The sequence below is a fragment of the Hylobates moloch genome, unplaced genomic scaffold (genome assembly GCF_009828535.3).
Source record: "Hylobates moloch isolate HMO894 unplaced genomic scaffold, HMol_V3 SCAFFOLD_3, whole genome shotgun sequence".
In the NCBI taxonomy this organism is placed as follows: domain Eukaryota; kingdom Metazoa; phylum Chordata; class Mammalia; order Primates; family Hylobatidae; genus Hylobates; species Hylobates moloch.
The window spans coordinates 67,251,120-67,270,079 of record NW_026652278.1 but is presented as its reverse complement, the minus strand read 5'-3'; the positions used below and the strand labels follow the sequence as shown (position 1 = coordinate 67,270,079).

The 18,960-nt window shown below is 53.4% G+C and overlaps 1 protein-coding gene across 2 annotated transcripts in view; it reads right to left on the bottom strand.

Annotated features, from left to right (window-relative positions):
- Positions 1-16,083, bottom strand: part of CHST3 (carbohydrate sulfotransferase 3) — a 43,517-nt gene extending 27,434 nt beyond the window's left edge. The window contains exon 1 of one of the 2 annotated variants that reach the window (XM_032139460.2): positions 15,743-16,083. The gene's annotated coding sequence lies outside the window, so the exon portion shown is untranslated. Of the gene's footprint in view, positions 1-14,957; positions 15,286-15,742 lie in introns of those variants that run through there. The other variant, XM_032139469.2, reaches the window with a different exon arrangement.
- Between the last annotated feature and the right edge of the window lie 2,877 nt (positions 16,084-18,960).

Below are 18,960 nucleotides of genomic sequence, written 5' to 3'. Positions count from 1 at the left end.
TCAGAACCTCAGGAGAGGGGAGCAAATTGTTTTAGCACACTCTGCAGTTGAGTCTGATGCACACAAACGTTTGAAAATCGCTGGTCAACAGTGACATTTCTCAAACTGCAGGCTGTGCCAACAATTTGGTAGGTTAAGATAAGCCTTTTTTTTTTCTTTTTTAAACACAACAGCGTTGTGTAGATTAGAAAATATCAGAATGCCTCTGTATCATAATGATAAGCATGAGTTGATAAGCATGAGTTTCTTTTTTTCACTCTGTTGCCCGGGTTGGAGTACAACGCTGCAAACACTGGAGCCTCGATCCCCTGGGCTCAAGTGATCTCCCTACCTCGGCCTCCCAAAGTGTTTGGAATTACAGGCATAAGCCACTGTGCCCAGCCAAAATACGGGTTTCATAAGGCTTTTGTTTCAGTTATGTGTGGGTGTCTGTGTCTGAGGTTTTAGTCTAAAAGTTGGAAAGCCACTGTTCTAGAGCTGGAATATGCTCACTGAGACTGGCTCCTTTTCTGTAATTTGTCTGAATCGGGAGGTTTTGAAGGCCATGGCCTGAGAGTTCCCCATTCCCTCTTTCCCCATCTGATAGAGTCATGCAGGCAGCGGACAGAAGGGAAGGGCTGTTTCAGGTGAGACAATCTTTACAATTCTGACCTGAAGGTAAATTTAAACTGTGCATTTTCCCTGTGCTTATAAAACTTTCTGGCCGTCCAGCCCCCGTGCTCCCACTCCCACCAGGTAGGCCTATTGAGGTGTCTATACGCATACTGACCAAATAACTAAACAGTTCTATCTGGGTGGTGGGATTGGTGGTGATTTGCTGCATTTTTCTCTGTATTTACCCATTGTACTTGAATTTTACATACTAAGCATCTAGCATTATCACAAAAATAATATTCTGACTACCTTAGATAGAGAAAAAACAAAAACAATAAAGTCACTTCCTAAAAAGAATTCAAAGCTGAGAGTCCATCTCTGGGTGGAAATGCAGAAAAGGGAAGGCAGTGCCCGAAGGGAGGGTGGCAACCATGGGCCTAGGGCTGGTGATGCCCAAAGCACCACCCCTGCCCCATCTGTGCCTGGCCAAATTCCACCCATCCCTTAAGGCTGAGCCCAAACCCCACACATCCCCAGAGCCTCCCTCCAACCTCCCCCACAGCCATAACCAATCCCCCAGGGGATTAGTCTAACCCCTCTCCTGCCATCTAACCCCTCTACCGAGACTCCCTCTAAAAAACAAAAAAGAAAGCCCTTTTACACCTCCAATTCTCACAAGAGCCTGGCAGGCAACCTGGGTCCTCACCTCCACCCTCTCCTTCATTATCCAGATGAGAAACAGAGGTCCAGAGATGCTGAGCCACCTGCCCAAGGCCACCTGGCTGGAGGTTTGAGGCCAGGATGTGAAGGGAGGGCCTCCTACCACACGTTCCTTTCCCAGCACCATTCCTCTCTCTACCTTGCACCATTCATATCACTTTTCACCTTGTATTAGAGGTAACACATGTGCGCTATCACTGTATGGCACTGAATAAATATGTAAGGAAAGAAGGAAGAAAGGAAGGAAGGATGCAGGGAGGAGGGAAGGAAAAGGAAGGAACCTGTCCCAGGGCCAAGGAGAAACCTGGTATGTTATTGAACTTCCCCCTTGGCACTGGGCCCCCCAAGGTCAGACATGGGGAGGCATCCTGGGGAGGGGTCCAGACATCGTCTATCTGTGCCTCAAACACTCCTGCTCTTGGCCCACAGAGCTGTGCTGAGCAGGGGCCCCCCGGAGGCCATTTCCAAAGGCTCAACAGAGAAGAGGCAGGGCGCCTCCCCTCTGGGTACAAGAGGAGCCCTGCATTCCCTAGAGGCTGGTTCCTCACTGCCCTTTAAACATGGGCTGCTCACCAGGCAGGCTCCTGTGCCTTGGGCTTCTTATCTGCAAAAAGGGTATAAGGACAGCGCCTACCACATGGGAGTGCTGTGAGGACTAAATGATCGATGTGTGCGCTTCTAGAACAATGCCTTGCACATAGTAAAGGGTAAAGAAGGTGAACTATGATTACTACTCTTGTTATTAAATGAGCTCTGGTGAATGACAGGTTGCCCTGCAGAGGAAGGGAGCGGATTGTTGAGTTCATGATATCCTCCGGGGAAGCCTGGCAGCACGGGGTTAGGAACCTGGTGACTGGGGCCCAGCATGTTGGAGATCCAAGCCCAGCTGAGCCACTTTGTTTTTTTTTTATTTCAAGACAGAGTCTTGGTCTATCGCCTAGGCTGGAGTGCAATGGCGTGATCTCGGCTCACTGCAACCTCCGTCTCCCAGGTTCAAGAGATTCTCCTGCTTCAGCCTCCCAAGTAGCTGGATTACAGGCGCCTGTCACCACGCCCAGCTAATTAGAGATGGGGTATCACCCTATTGGTCAGGCTGGTCTCAAACTCCTGACCTCAAGTGATCCACCCGCCTTGGCCTCCCAGAGTGTTGGGATTACAGGGATAAGCCAGCGAGTCCAGCTCTGAGCCACTTTGTACAGTGTGACCGGGCAAGTGACTGCCTTCTCCAGAAGTCAGCATAGAGGCATAGGAAGGCATAGGAAGAAGCACAGAGGCAGGCTCAATATGAGGAGGTGGTGGTGCTGTTACTATTGCTGAATGCTTCATGGACTTCACTTCTCAGCCAGTGGCTCAGAGCCAGCTGGTGGGAGACCTTCTTAAAAAAAAAAAAATCAGCCTGGCCAACATGATGAAACCCTGTCTCTACTAAAAACACAAAAATTCACTGGGTGTGGTGGTGCACACCTGTAATCCCAGCTACTCAGGAGGCTGAGGCAGGAGAATCAACTTGAATCTGGGAGGCAGAGGTTGTGGTGAGCCGAGATCGCGCCACTGCACTCAAACCTGGGCAACTGAGCAAGACCCTGTCTTCAAACAAACAAACAAACAAACAATCAAGCTCCAGCCTAGGCAACATAGAAAGACCCCTCTCTAAAAAAAAATTTAAAAATTAGGTGGAGCACACCTGTAGTCCCACCTACTTGGGAGGCTGAGGTGGGAGGATCACTTGAGCTTGGGAGGTCAAGGCTGCAGTGAGCTATGGCTGTACCAATGCACTCCAGCCTGGGTGACAGAGTGAGACCCTGTCTCAAAAAAAAAAAAAAAAAAAAAATTCGAGCTTAGGGGACTCCGAATATACAGTCTGGCTAAGAGGCAGCATAGTTTGGTCAGATCGCCCTTGCCATGCCCTGACCCCACAGCCCCAGCCGTGGCTACTGCCCTGCAAGACAAGAGGGGACAATGTTGAAGGGGCAGCTGGGAGGCCAGGGTTAGCCCAGAGCCTGAGACTGCTAGGCTTGGAAGCTGAGCGGGCAGGCTGGGGCTGGCCCTATTCATGCTGTGTGGGTGACTGCTCAGGTCTTGGGGCTGGGACTGTAGGCAGCAACACTTTCTGGGAAGGCACAGCCTTAGCGATGATCATTATCATAATAGCAGTCCTCGGGAAGAGCTGGACGCTGCAGGGGGCCCGATGCTATTTCCAGGTTATTTTTCAGGTTGTGCCTCGGTCGACCCAATTGTGAAACAGGGAAGGGTTTTGTTTTAAAGCTGGACAATTTAAATGCAGCTTACACACACACAAAACTAACAATGCTGAGTGTCTGAGTCCGGCATGGGAAAGAGACCGCACATAGACTGTTTTGTGCCTTTTCAACTTTGCACCATGGACATGTATTATTGATTTTATAAAATTTAATAAAACTAAAACCAAAATAAAAGTAGGTTCCAGTTTTCTATCTGTAGAGGCAAAGTTCTTTTGAGGTTAGCCTCTTGTTTGAGAAAAGTCATTTTAACAAGTCTTTGAATTCAAGCAGAGACAAAGGACAAATCCTGTCACAGAAAGGAAAATTCGGGGGCAACTGAAAGCAAAATGGCCCCTCCAGTCTGACTTCAAAGCCTGCCTTCTCTGCAAGAACAAAGACAGCTCCCCAGAAATGATTACTGCAATGACTGGGCCTGAGCCTGAGGAGGGGTAGTTACTGGTTTGAGTTCTGTCTCTCCTGGAGGGCAGGAAAGGCCACCCCTGAAGCCTGATGAGACTGGGGCTGGGGAGGGCAGACTGCGGACTTATCAGTATTCCTCGGGGCTTCCCAGAAATCCTTGGGGTAGGGGCCAGAGTTGTACAAACTACACAGAACTGAGGCTTGGGGTACATTGATATACGCGTTAAAAGGCATGGGGGACCCCTGAAGACGGCAGGCCCGCAGACCCGTGTCCCCACAGCACCTGCCCATTGAGAGCAATGGGAATGTGCTGCATGCTGGGTAATTGGTTACTGCAGTGAGGCCCTTCCAGGGACAGGTACTGCCAGGACTAGGGTGGTGTTGGCATCTGGGTGGAGAAGGAACATTTCCCAAAGCCTGGAAAGGGCCTCTATGGCTTCAAAAGTGCTCCAAGAGCTTTTCTCCTACCCTAGAGGATCATTTTCCCGAATCACAAACAGCCAGTGACTGCAGAATGAATCAGAAGTGCAAGCCCCGAACAGAGAACTGACAGGACTGTGCCACCCAGTGTCAGAGGGCAGGCTGGCTCCTCCCTCCTCCAGGAAGAAACTGGCCATCTGCCTGCAGAAAGAAGACTTAAGTCTCAGTTCTACCGAGGGAGCTCAGGTAGCCAGAAAACTTCTCTAAGCCTCAGTGTCCTCACCTGGAAAGCAAGGATAATCACGCTTCCCTCGCGAAGGTGAGAGGATGTCATTCTGCACAGGGCCTGGCCACTGGCCCCTCCACTCCAGCTGGCCTGACTGAGGGGGGCACTGGGAGAGAGCTGTGAGTTGCAGCAGCAGCTGCAAAGGCTGGCATCTGTGCCCACAGACAGGCCAAGGAAGCTGGCACTGGGCCCCTGGCTTGACTCATAGCCCGTTTCCAGGTGTGGCCACCAACACCCGGACAGGCGCCCCCTGAGTCCCCGTGCTCCTTCCAGAGAGGAGAGTCAACAGACATTTAAAGAAACTTCTCACCCCAAACAGCCGCATGGGTGGGATTTGCACAGCCAGTGAAGCTGGATGTTCTCCTAAACGGATCTACAGACTTCAAGCCACTCTGGGGAGTGACCTACACTCTGAGATGAAAACTCCCTGTACTTCCTGTCTGCACTATACAATTTATCGGGCAAATGTTGGGTACATTCCACCTTCTATGGTTCTCTGGTGGCTTCATTTGTGGCCAGATGGCAGAGTGGCTAAGAGCACATCTGGAGTTGGACAGTTATGGGTGTGAATCCTGGCAGTGTGGCCTTGGACAAGTTGCCTAACCTCTCTGGGCCTCAGGGATGGCATCTGTAAAATGAGACTACCTCGTGCAATCAGGTGGATGAAAATAAAGCACTCAGCTCAAAGATGCTTAGTACAGAAAGAACTCTCAGACACTCAACTGTATTCTCCAGGAAGGCGAGGCCTGCCCGTCAGTCTGAATCTCCTCTAGGTCATGGCATAGTGCTGGTCACATAGCTCTACCAGGCTCTACTTTTTAAAAGTGATCCCACCCAAACAGCAGGCACCATTCTCAAGGAAAAGCAACTCTAAAAGCTAGACACAGGCTTCTGAGCTGTCCCCTCCCTGCCCAGAATTCCAATCAAGGGCTTGGCATGGAAGCCCTCTGGAAGCTCTTCATGCCCATCACCACTTCCAGAAGCTTCTGCCTCAGCAGTGTGTATGACTGGGGCTGGGGCAGGGGCCCCGGCAGGGAGGGGAGTGGTGGGAAGGTGGAAGACAGTGGCTGGGGAGGGGAACCCAGTGCAGGAAGCTGGGGTGCTGACCTGGCCCTGCTGCATGGGGTGTGCGGGTCCCCTTGCAGCACTTGGGGCACTGAGGTCATCAGGAGAACCAGAGGGCAGACAGCAGGTGGGCGGCAGACAGTGAGACTCAGTGATGTCATTTTTTCCCCAAATGACTCAATGGTTTGCCCTGGGCTATGAATGGTGAGCTGTATGCTGTGGCCTCCAGTCCTCCCTACCCTCCAGGCCCGCCTGGCATCTCTCCCCGTCTCCACCCTGCCCCAGCGATCCACAGTTGCCACATTCCTGCTCTGCTCCTGGCTGCGGCCCCAGCCCAGGGCTCATCCCTGTGACGCCCCTGCCATGTCTCTCCAATCTTCACTTTGAGGAAAGACTCAAGCGACAGCAGACCTGGGTGTTATTACTGGCTCTGACTCTCCCTGACTGAGTGACCTTGGGCAGGTTACTCAACCTCTCTGAGCCTCAGTTTCCTCATCTGCGAAATGGAGACATTGCTAACAACCTTGCCGGATTGTAGGAGGCTTGGTGAGAATGACTGTGAAGAATGTGGCACATGGCAGGTGCTTAGTGAATGGAAAGAATGACATTCAAGGGCTTCTATGGTCTGACCTCAATTTCTTTTTCTAGCTGCATTAAAACATATACCTATATAATAATAGCTCACCCTTCTTGATGCTCAGTGTGCCAGGCACAACTTTCAACACTTGTATAGAAATACATTTTATTCCCATATCATCCCCATGTGGCGGGTACCAGTAGTGAGAAAACTGAGCTCAGAGAAGGTAAGCAAGTTGGCCACGGCCACATAGCCAGTAAGTGGGGAGTTGAGGTTCCCGTGAAGGCAGCCCAGCTCTAGAGCCTGTGTGTGTAACCACAGTTCCATCCTGCCTGTCTCTCTCTCCTCGTGCATCCTATACATTAAAGTTCAGTCCAGCCAGACTCCTCACCAGTCCCTGTCTTCAATCTGAACTTTCCCATCCTCGTGCCTTTGCCTAGCTTCCCTCATGCACTGGAATGCCTGCCTCCTCCAGGAAGCCTTCCCCAAGTCTTCCCTCATGTCCACCTTTGTGGGCTCATCACAGTGGGACTCAAAGGTGGTTACTGGGGCACCCAGGTCTCCTCTTTTCCAGCCTGAAAGTCCCTCCTGTTATCCCACCATCTTGCAGTGTCAGCATGAGCATAGGCGCGCAGTTACTGAACAGGTGATGCCCAAGAACCCAGCACTCTGCGCCCCACTACTTTTGCAAGGACAGACAGATTGAGGGCTGGAGCTGGGGCCACAGAACACTTCCACCCACCCCTGGGGAGGCAGCCGGCCAGCAGGGCTTCCTTCTCCCTGCTCAGGGAAATGACTCAGCCACGGGAGACCTTGTTACTTGGGGATGGGAACTGGACCCTGGGGCTTTTGAACGGCTGTCCACTTGCTGGTGGGGTTGAGCAGTGGGCCCAGAGTGCAGCCAGCCACCAGCCCAAAAAGGGGCATCCAGGGCAGGCAGGCAGAGAAGGGGCGGGACTGGAGGGGCTTCTGGAAGGGTTTCAGGCTCATCCTCTGTATCCCAGCCCAGTACCCACGGGGTAATGACCTCAAGAGGCCATGTGCCAGGGTCCCACTCTTCCTGTTCGTTCCTTGGCCCACGTTAGCCACCACCCCTCCTGCTCACCATGACTCCTGCCACCCTCCCCAGACAGGAAGTGCTCCCTCACAGAAGCATCCTGGACTGGGCCTGCCCCACCCTCCCAGCCAGCAGCCCCCTGAGGGTCCTGTGCCACATCTGTCACTCATTCCTTCCATAATCAGGTAGTGGCCCTCACTGCCAAGTTGGGGGCTACAAGGATGGACAAGGCAGATAGCTGTCCTGCCCTTGCAGATCCCATTGCCTGGTGCAGACCACAGATCACTGAACCAGCAATCATAATACCGCGGGCAAAGTGCAGCGAGGGGGACCCGTGGGCAGCCATGGGGAGGGCCACCACCCAGGCTTCCAGGAGAAGGTGGCATCCAAGCCAAGGCAAAAAGGGGGAAGGAGGGAATGTCCTTGGCAGCTGGGAAGGCTACAGAGAGCAGGGTGTGTGTGTCTGGGAAATGAGGACAATTTGGAACGTGGGATACAGAGTCCAGGTGAGGCTGGGGAAGAAATATTTGCTGAAAGGTCACAGGGCCAGACATCACTCGGGGTGGGGTTTCTGTCTTGCTGGAATGGCCACTAGGGAGGCAGAAGTCCCTGATCTGCCAGCTCCCCCTTGCTGAGACCACACCCGCTGCCATCTGCACCCTTCCTGTGACCAGGTCAGGGCACAGGGGAGCAGCATCAGCAGAGCGGGCAAAAGACCCTGATGCAGGATCCAAAATGCCCCGCCCAGGGCAGCTGGTAGGTACCGGAGTCAGACCTGGAGAAGGCTGAGGCTCACTGGTAGTGCCCACAATGGGCCATGCAACGCCAACATTTCCAGAGCTTCCCAGTCAGAACGCAATGACATACACTGGCCACGGTTTGAAAATGAATGCCTGTGTGCTGTTTCTCCTCTCGGTGCAACCACAACGGGACAGACGCACACACAGGTGGTACTGAGAGCACAGACTCTGGAGTCAGCTGTGGGGCTCAGGCCCGGCTTTGCCCCTCACCAGCTGTGGCATGTCGGCAACTTATCCAGCTGTCTGCTTCTGTTTTCCCATCTGTAAAATGGTGGGAATAACCGGAGCCACCTCTGGAGCTTCCGGTGAGAACTCGGTGAGGACGCCCTGTAGGTGCTCAGCGCAGTACTAGGCATGCCACCTGCTCTTACTATTGTTTCCTGTGAATGCTACCCCCAGGCACCTACACCAGATGCAAAAGAAGGAAGAAAAGTGAAAGAGAAATAGCATATCTCGGTAAAAACAAGGCAAGGCCCTCAGCTTGTCTTCATGTCCCTGACAAGCTTCTGGAAGTCTCCAGAGGAAAGCCAGGCACCTGCAGACCAGCCCTGTGGCCGGAGTTGTGAAATTCCTTGCTGAAAATCAGCGTAGTCAGTGTGGGGATGGGGGTGTCCCAGTGTGTTTTCAAAATATTTCCTCAGATAGCACTGTTTGGCTCAGACACGTTAGCACTTTCCAGAATCCTGCAGATGGCGAGGCAGCTGGAGAGGAAGGGAGGAGAGGAGGGGGAAGCGGGAAAGGGTGGGGGAGACGCCCAGGGCTAAATCTCAGGTAGCTGTGTGGGCTGGGGCTGGCACAGGCACAGGCGGGCATCGGCGCAGCATGTGTGAACAGGAACAGCACGCACATGGCAGAAAGCTGATCAACCTGCAGACTGGTCTGCAGACGGCTAAGCTGTGAAGCCATCTTATGAACCAGAACTTTCTTCGGAAGCCCAATATGTGGAATAGGAACATGTGGACGTGCGGAATGCAGGACTCACCCCACAACCACCCTCTCCAGAAGCCTGGCAGCAGCAGAACAAAGCAGGAACCAGAACCTTCCGGCAGTGCCCCACTCCCCAAATCCCAGAGGCTTCAGGGCTTGCAGACTCAGCTCAACATAGCCACAGAGAACGAGAAGGGCCCTCAGCCACTCCCTGGATGCAAGGTGAGGACCCTCCGCTGCCAAGCCCTGGCTCTCCCCCTTCTCACCGGGTGCTTGGTTTTAAAGTTGGTCACTAAGTAAATTGAAGTTATTAAGAGATGGAAAATGTGCTTCCTATCCCACAGACTTAGTCACTCAGAACAGTGCTTGAGTTTCTGGAAATCATTGGTGTGACCTTACACCACCACCCCTGAGCTGATAGGACTCTAGCCCAAAGCAAAGAAACCTGACATTTTTGTCCAGGTGGCCTACAAAGTAAATGAATGTATGAGGGTTTGCTCACAGGTAGGCCCCGCCTTGGAGAGACATAACGGGAAAATTAGCCTTGGTCTATCCACCCGAAAGCAATGTTTAAGAAGCAAAGCTTCTTAGATGCCACAAAACGGAGAAAAGTCTCATCATTCTGCACCATCAAAGTTAAACTCACCAACCAACCAAGAGGTCACCGTCTGCCTGCTGGGGAGGGTCCAGGCTTGGGACTGACTCAGAGGGAGCAGGGCTGAGCTGGGACCCCCCGCCGTCTTCTCTCCCATATACATGTTCCTCCTGTGCCCGGCCACCAGCGTCCCTGCAGCACAAGGACTGGCCAGTGGAGGGTGTGTTCCCTGACTTTTGAGGCTCTCAAAGTTAAGGAGGAGGGACTGGGCGGGGAGGGGGCAGGTGTAACCACAGAGGCCAAATAAGAACATCCCGGGCTGGCCTCCGAGGTGGTTGTTTACTTGCGGCATTCAGGAGAGGCTGAGCTGGGAACTGGCTTGTTTATTTGCCACACTTTTTCTCCAAATCCTCTGAAACCTCAGTGATAAATTTCCCAGGACCCAGGGAAGCCACAGTCCCTCAGCACACAGCCATCTTTGTGAGGAGGTGGCGGAGGGTGGGGGGGATCAAGAGGAAGGAGGGTGGCTGGAGACAAGAAGTCACTGGTGGTCAAGGGCTCCTGGGGCCCACCCTGCCCTCCAAGCTGGTGGGGGCCCAGGAGCCACAGGCCAGATTTGGGGCAGTGGAGACAAAAGAGGGCTGAAGCGTGTCCACCGGCAAGCATAGAACAAATCGTCCAAGCTTATCAGGGGCCACCCCACACCTCGCTGTGGAGTCCACGTGCTCAGGGTAGGACCAGTAGCATTCTGTCATCTCTTTAGGCCTTAGAGAAGAAAAGGTGACAAATATCATTTCTGTTTAACGAATGAAAAGGAGAAGTGTCTCCTCTCCTGAGGCATGACCTCACAAAAGCCAGAGAATCTCTGAGCGTTCCTTCACAGCAAAGACCCTCTCTGTGCCGCTGCTCTAGGAGTTCCCAGCAGAAGCATTCACAGCCCCTCCTGGGGCTTCACCCAGCATCTGACTACATTTCCAAGAACCTCCCATGCCTCAGGCACTGGGATGGAACCAGGGGTACAAAGATGGATAGCCCTGGCCCCTGCAGTGGGGTGGCTTCTCCCCACACCCAGTCCCCCAACTTCCATCCTGGTCAGCGTGTCCCCTCTGCAGTGGAGGGGGAGAGGGCTCCAGTTTCTTTGCAGCTCAGCACTAGGAAGGCTCTAAGAACTCACCCAGGGACCAGCTGGGCAGTGCTCATCCAATGCTCCTTGCGTCCTTTGAAGGGTGCCAGCCTTTCACATTCTATGGACACCTGTATTGAGGGCTCTCAGGGCAGAGATGAGGGTGGGTGGAGCAGTGAGGACCCTGCCCCAGCAGGGATAACCACTCTCAGCCCTTGGGGGCGGGGATAGAAAATACCACCTCGACTGAAAACATGGCTGTCCCAGGCCTTTGCAGCTCCCTGGCTTCATGACCTTGGGCATCCACTGCACCTCTCTGAGCCTCATGTCCTCACCTGTAAAGTGGGGCCAACAGATAATTGCTGTCTCCCCGTGGGGCGTGGGTGTAAAAGCAAGAGCTGGGGACCAGATGAGCGTGTGGTTATCACCTCCCCTGGCTGCCCAGGCTCTGCCCCATCCTCTTCTGTGGACCAGGCGCTGCTGAGGAGTCCAGCTCTCCAGAGCACGTGGCAGGGGTGGGAAGGACAGCTGTGACATGGCCCCTTATGTTCACCAGGTAAATAACAATAGGAGGTGTCAGGTGAAGGCTGATTTCCCCAGGTAATAGATCACCCTGGAGAGGACCAAAAAGGGGAAAAAAATACAGTAACCCATTTGAGGATGTTTGGTCTACCTGGCAATTTCTTCCCTACTCACGGTATGGTCACAAGTGGCAGCTTTGTCCCAACCTCTCAGATAAGCAGTGAGTCATGTCTCACTGGAACTAATGCAACATCTCCTTGTGTGCCCCTTCCAAATCTCCACAGTTTTCTGACTCCAGAGCCACACAGAAGGCTCCAGCAGCCTGGTACCACCCAGCCTTTGATTCCCACAGCCTAAGGTATAATCCAGGCTCGGCAGAGTGTGTGGAAAAAGAAGAATGCAAGCAGAGGCCCTGGGACCACGTTAGTAAGAAGCATCAGGGCTGTTTCCCTGTTGCCGTGGAGAACCAATAAGGACCTTGCAGACAGCCTGACATGGTGGAGACAGAGTGGGTTCTGGAGTTAGACAATCCAGGTTCAAATACTGGCTTTGCAATTGCAGCAAAAACAAAAATTGACAAATGGGACCTAATTAAACTAAAGAGCTTCTGCACAGCAAAAGAAACTATCAACAGAGTAAACAGACAACCTACAGAATGGGAGAAAATATTTGCAAACTATGCATCTGACAAAAGTCTAATATCCAGAATCTATAAGGAACTTGAACAAGTTAACAAGCAAAAAACAACCCCATTAAAAAGTGGGCAAAGGACACAAACAGATACTTTTCAAAAGAAGACATACATGTGTCCAACAAGCATATGAAAAAATGGTCAACATCACTAATCATTAGAAAAATGCAAATCAAAACCACAATGAGATACCATCTCATACCAGTCAGAATAGCTATTATTAAAAAGTCAAACATTAACAGATGCTGGCCAGGTTGTGGAGAAAGGGGAGTGCTGGCCGAGCAAGGCGGCTCATGCCTGTAATCCCAGCATTTTGTGGGGCTGAGGTGAGCAGATCACGAGGTCGGGAGATCGAGACCATTCTGGCCAACATGGTGAAACCTCGTCTCTACTAAAATACAAAAAAAAAAAAAAATTAGCCGCGCATGGTGGTGCGCGCCTATCAGGAGGCTGAGGCAGGGGAATCACTTGAACCTGGGAGGTGGAGGTTGCAGTGAGCCAAGACTGCGCCACTGTACTCCAGTCTGGCGACAGAGCAAGACTCCATCTCCCCCCACCCCCCAAAAAAAAGCAAAAAACAAAAAACAGAGTGCTTATACACTGCTGGTGGGAATGTGAATTAGTTCAGCCATTGTGGAAAGCAGTTTGGAGATTTCTGAAAGAACTCAAAGTAGGATTACCATTCTACCAAGCAATCTCATTATTGGGTACATACCCAAAATAATATAAATTGTTCTACCATAAAGATACATGCACACATATGTTTATCATAGCACTAGTCACAATAGCAAAAACATGAAATCAACCTAAATGCCCATCAACGGTAGACCAGATAAAGAAATGTGGTACATATATACCATGAAATACTATGCAGCCATAAAAGAGAATGAGATCATGTCCTTTGCAGCAACATGGATGGAGTTAGAGGCTATTATCCTAAGCAAACTAACATAGGAACAGAAAATCAAATGCCGCGTGTTCTCACTTATAAGTGGGAGCTAAACATTGAGTACATCTGAACACAAAGAAGGGAACAACAGACACCAGGGCCTACTTGAGGGTGGAGACAGTGGGAAGGGTGAGGATCAAAATCTCAGGCCTGTGCGGTGTGTCAGACCTGTAATCCCAGCACTTTGGGAGGCGGAAGCAGGCAGATCACTAGAGCTCCAGAGTTTGAGACCAGCCTGGGCAACATGGTGAAACCCTGTCTCTACAAAAAATACAAAAAAATTAGTCAGGCATGGTGGTGCCAGCTACTTGGGAGGCTGGGGCAGGAGGATCACCTGAGTCCAGGAGGTCGAGGCTATGGTGAGTGGCAGTGATCATGCCACTGCACTCCTGCCTGAGCAATAGAGACCCTGTCTCAAAACAAACCCAACAACTACCTATTGGGTACTATGCTTACTACCTGGGTAATGAAATAATCTGTACACCAAACCCCCATGACATGCAATTTACCTGTGTAACAAACCTGTATATGTACCTCTGAACCTAACATAAAGTTAAAAAAAACCAAATACACAAACACTGGCTTTATCTCTCAGTACCTATGTGACATTGAAAAAGTTACTTAACTTTTCTGGTCCTCAGTTTCCTAATCTGCAAAATGGAGATGAAATGCTAACCTCATAGGGATATAATGATTTAATTAGAAAACGTATACAGAACTCTCGATTCACAGAGGGCATAACGAAGGTGGAAAGGTGATATAGGGAAGGAACTGACTGCAGGGTTCCACCTGAAATTGGGAGTGCCCAAGCCCAGATCACCTCCTCTTTCATCTGAGGCCAGTCCTTGGTGCCGCCCACATGCCTTCTTAATTTCAGCATTTAGAAGTTTGAAATGCACACTGAACCTAGTCAGAGCCCTTCACAAGGGGGCAGGGGTGGGGAATGACACATTTCTTTTGGATGACATGCCCAGGCCACCCCCACATCTTTGTGCACTCTCAATCCCAAGACTACTGGCAATCCAGTTCCAGGAACACGAATGTTTCTGCTCTTCTGGGAAACTCATGCAAGCTGGCACAGAAGAACCCACAGCAATACTCAGTACTGGGACTGTGACCACCGCTCTACCTGCTGCCACCACAGAGCCAAGCCACTACTGCAGAATACAGCTCCTAGACCCTTTATGAGACCCATCTCCAGCCAGGCCATCAGGAGCCAGGAAGAAAAACGGCTGCTCCCAAATTCTACATGTTCCCATGTTCCTCCTGCCCCCAGCATATGCCCAGCAGCATGGCCTATCTCTTTCTCCACTTACCCACCCCTCTTCCCCTGCAGCCAGGAGATGGGAGGGTTGATGGAACCAACCCCTCTCTCTGGTACAGATCTAAAGTTATTCTTCAATTGAGACCCCACAGAATCTGCCAAACAGCCTGCCATCTACCAAAACCCACATCAACCCCATCTTAGCCAGATACAGAAATAAAGCTTTTCCTGCTGCCCTCTTAGAGGGGCAGAGGCCAATGATGAGCTCAAGTCTCCCAAGGCCAGCCCACGGGACACAGTGGAACACACAGTGCCTGGGCCACCGGCCCGAACAGATCAGGCAGGGCTCCTAGGAGGTACTCAGGCCCCCTTCTCTGCTGGAAAACCAATTTCAACACAGCAGAGGCCCACTGGCCTTGCCTCACAGTGAGTCCATAATGAATGGATAATTACCGGTGCCATTATTCATCAAGCAAGCACTGACTGAGTGCCCACTGTGCCAGGCACTATGCTAGGCCCAGGACAATCCCCCGTACATCCTGGGGCCCAGCAACACCACGCATCAGAAACCAAACACAACTTCAGGTGCAAGGAAAATAATTAAGGCTTCAGGCCTGCCTTGGTTTCTCCCTAACCTTCTAGGCTTAAATCCCCTCCCCCCCCCCCTCCCCTTACCCCGTCCACACCCAGGACTGGAATCTGCTCACCCGGTTCCCTTGGAAGTCCCTGGAGGAAGCACATCCGCTGGGGGGAAGGGTCCCTGCTTCCCTGGAAGACTCTGTCACGGCCAGTACCCTTCTGTCTAGCGCAGCAACGGCCTGCCAGCCTCTTCCACTCTGCTCACAGGCCCTGGCACGCCGGCTCTGAGTTTATGAATCACTCCCTCCTCTCTCCGGGCCTCGCCTTCCGAAGGGCTTCGCACACCCAGACACATCACCCAGACACCGAGTTTCCACACCAAATTCGCTCCTGCAGAACTCCGAGAACGGACTGCAACGTCTGCTCCCCTTGGTCTCGGGGTTCTGGACACGAGTTTTCAAAACCCAGGCAGCCTCTCTCCTGCCCGCTGCGCTTTGGGGGCTCCCTCTCCTTGGGGGCTGCGGGGGCAGCAGACAAAGGCCGTGGATGTGACGGAGGGGTGTGAGGACGTGTCTGCTGTAGAGGCCAAATCCCCCGCGCTCCCAGGAATGTGCATTTCGGTGTGTGGCATGTGCCTGGCCGGTGTGGGTGTGAGCAGATCAGCCTGCGCGGTGTGCGGGGTATGAGTGGCGATGAGCTGTGTGTACCTGGCAGGTGTGATCCGGTTGCAGCGGGTTGTGGGTGCCTGCCTGGGCTTTTCCCCGAGCTGGGAACTCCACCTCCCACTCTCCGCTTCGCCCCCTTCTCCCTCCAAAGTTTGGCGCGCGCGCCTGGACGCGGAAGGCGGGGGCTCCCAGCTGGGCGGCCTCCCCCGGGCCGGGCGGCGGTTCCGGGACGCCGGCGCCCGACTTACCCCGGCCGCCGAGGCTCCACCGGCACGGGCGGCCTCGACCCTCCGCGGCTGGGGTCCGGCGCGGGCAGCATCCGCTCGCAACTTCGCTTTCCTGCTGGAAGATCCCGGCAGAAGCGGTTCCGCGGCCCTGGCGCCCGCGCGGCCCGGGCTGTGCGTCTTCTCCGGGGCAGGCCGGAGGGATGGAGGCGCGGCCGGGCCGGTCAGCACGCTGGAAGGGAAGCGGCGCCAGGCGGGCGCAGTCCTGCGCAGCGAGCCTGCGAGAGGTCCTGGCTGGCGCCCTCCCGGCTCCGGCCCGAGCCGGCTAGCGGCGGCGGATTCCTGAACCGCGTCCAAGGCGTCCGGGAGCCCTTCTCCTCCTCCTCCTCCTCTTCCTCACCCCACCCAGCTCCCACCCCTGCGCGCCCGGCAACTTGGGAACCGTTGGTGAAGTTGGCGCTGCTCGGGCCGCGAGCCGGCCGGGCCTCTAGGGGAGGAAGGGGAGGAGGAGGAGGAGCTGGCGGGAGAGGAGGGGGGAGGGGGGGAGGAGGGGAGAGAGGGGAGCCGCCCCCGGGGAGCCGCTCTCTCCAGGACCCCTCTGCGGGCCTTTGTTCCCGGCGCTGCCCCTCGGCCCTCCAGTCCCCGGGGACTCGCTTGGGGCCGCTCGGGTATCCACGCTGTCCTGCGAGGCTGGTGGGTGGAGGCTGCTTGGAGAACCCCATTGGCTTCTCCGGGCCGGAGCCCCGCGGCCGTTACCGCCCCCCCTTCCCCGACCTTTGCCAGGGAGACCCTCTGGCTGCACGAGTTCCCCATCATCTCTGCCCGCATCATCTCTGCCACTTGCTCCTCCCTGGGGCAAGTGGGCTGGAGGACGGTTTCCCTGGTTTCCAAAGACCACAGCACCGTCTCCCTGGGCGGCAGTAGTTCCCCCTCCCGCCCTTCCTCACTTTCCTGCGCCACCAGCCAGTCCAGGGCTCCGCTAATTCAAGAACCGGGAAACGGGAGGGACAGAGGGTCTTCCCGGCCTGCCAGGGCTGCCTGGCATTATCTTCGGACCCTCCCAGGCAGCTGGGTCTCTGGCCGGGCTGCCAGGCAAGTGGGATCCCAGTCGCCTCCCGTGCATGGCGTGGTCTGCTGGGCAGCACCGGCTGCGGGGTGCAAAGGCCAGCTTCTTGAGGGATGAGGTAAAGCGCTCAGAACTGGAACACAAACCGAACCTCCCTGTTCCTTGTCCGAATCCTGGTGATGGCCCTGTCCCTGAGAAGGCGAGAACGTCTTGGATTCTACTTGCTGAGCATTCCTCCTGGGACTTCCAGTACTTAACGTCATGAGCTAATTCAGGCCTCTCTAAGACAGCACTCCTGACATTTAATGGGATAGTATGGGGTTTAGACAATAAGTTATTTCTTGTACAGGAGAAGTAGGAAAATCCAAAAAAGCTAAAACCTGGTCATCTACACTTGGCCTCCCTCTGCCATTCTCAGCATTTACAGTTGGACAGCAAATAGAGAACCAGATAGAACTGATCCCGACCCTGTTAGGGACAAGCTGCCCCAGGACGCCCCCACACACAAAATGCAGCTAACCCTTACCCTGAATACTCTGAAGCTGCATTCCTGGACCCTTATCTAGGTGCTACAGTAAGGTCACCAGACTTGCTTACAGCCCAACAGGCAGCATCGGGAAGGTCACAAGAAATGTGGATAAAACTGTTACACCCTCTTGTAAATTCCTATATTGTAAGCAGATCATGAGATGATATGTGGTAAGGTTAATCGACAACCCCAGGGTCTCTCTCCCCCATATGAACCCCTCATTTTGTAAGCTCCAGGGCTGCCTCCTCTGACTGTGGTGGAGCAGCCCAGCAGGATAAACTTACTCGCCTAACTTTGGGTCTCTCTTCTTGTCCTTTCTCTCAGCTAACGTTACATTTTGGTGCCGAAACCCAGGAAGGGGACAGGCTCTGGCTGGGTGTCCTTAGTGGTCTCTCTCTCTCTCTCTCTCTCCCTCTCCCTCCTCCCCTCTCTCTCTCCTATCACCCCTCACCCACGGGCCTTGTCCAGAATAGAGGAGACCTGGAGGACACCTGACTCGGTGGCTGCCTCCTCTATTCCAGACAAGGCCTGCAGGACAGGGGACACCCTCTCTCGCCATCCTTGTCATCTGCAGTCTCTTCTTCCTCTACCCCCCACCCTCCATTCACTATGGGAGCCTCTCAGTCTACCCATCCCAAGACCACCCCCCTTGGCTGTCTCCTCTGCAATCTCAAGGCTCTCAGCCTCCATTCAGAGGTCCGTTCTAAGAGGCTTATCTTTTACTGCAATACCGCATGGCCTCAATACCAATTGGATAATGGCTCCCAATGGCCTGAAAATGGTGCTTTTGATTTCAATATACTTAGAGACTTAGATGACTTTTGCCAACACAATGGGAAATGGTCTAAGATTCCTTACGTTCAGGCTTTCTTCACTCTCTGTAACCGCCCTTCCCTCTGCCAGTACTGCCCTACTTTCCAAATCCTACTCACCGGACTCGTCTCCCACCACCCCCACAACAGCCCCAGCCGACAACTCCTCTTTGTTTGACCCCGCCAATTTTGCCCCTCCCTGACAGCATCTTGATCTTCCACCAGAGCATCATTGATCCTTCACTGTATGTCCCTGCTCTGGCTCTACCCATCTGTCCCCCTCTCTCCAACCACCCCGCTTCTGACTCTGAGTCCTCTCCATCTCCGCCCCTCACCTGCTCTTGGGCCCAACATGCTCGGCAACCAGTTCCCTTGCTTCCTCTCTGGGAAGCAGCAGGAGCCAGGGGGATCATCCGTGTCCATTTCCCTTTCTCCCTCTCCGATCTCTCACAGATTGAAAAACGTCTCAGGTCCTTCTCCTCCGATCCTGGTACTTATATCAAAGAATTTAAATATCTTACCCAATCTTATGAACTCACTTGGCATGATCTCTACATTATCCTCTCTTCTGTACTCTCCTTCCAGAAGAGAAGGAAAGAGTGTGGCTTGTAGCACAGGCACACACTGACCATCTTCATGGGCAAGATCCTGCTAAGCCCATAGGAGCCTCTGCTGTTCCCCAGGAAGAGCCTTCCTGGGAGTACAAACCCACAGACCCCAGCCGGGCGTCTGTAACCATATGATTACTTGCCTCATTGCAGGACTTAACAAAGCTGCCGGGTAATGGCTGGGTGCTATGGCTCACACCTGTAATCCCAAAACTTTGGGAGGTTGA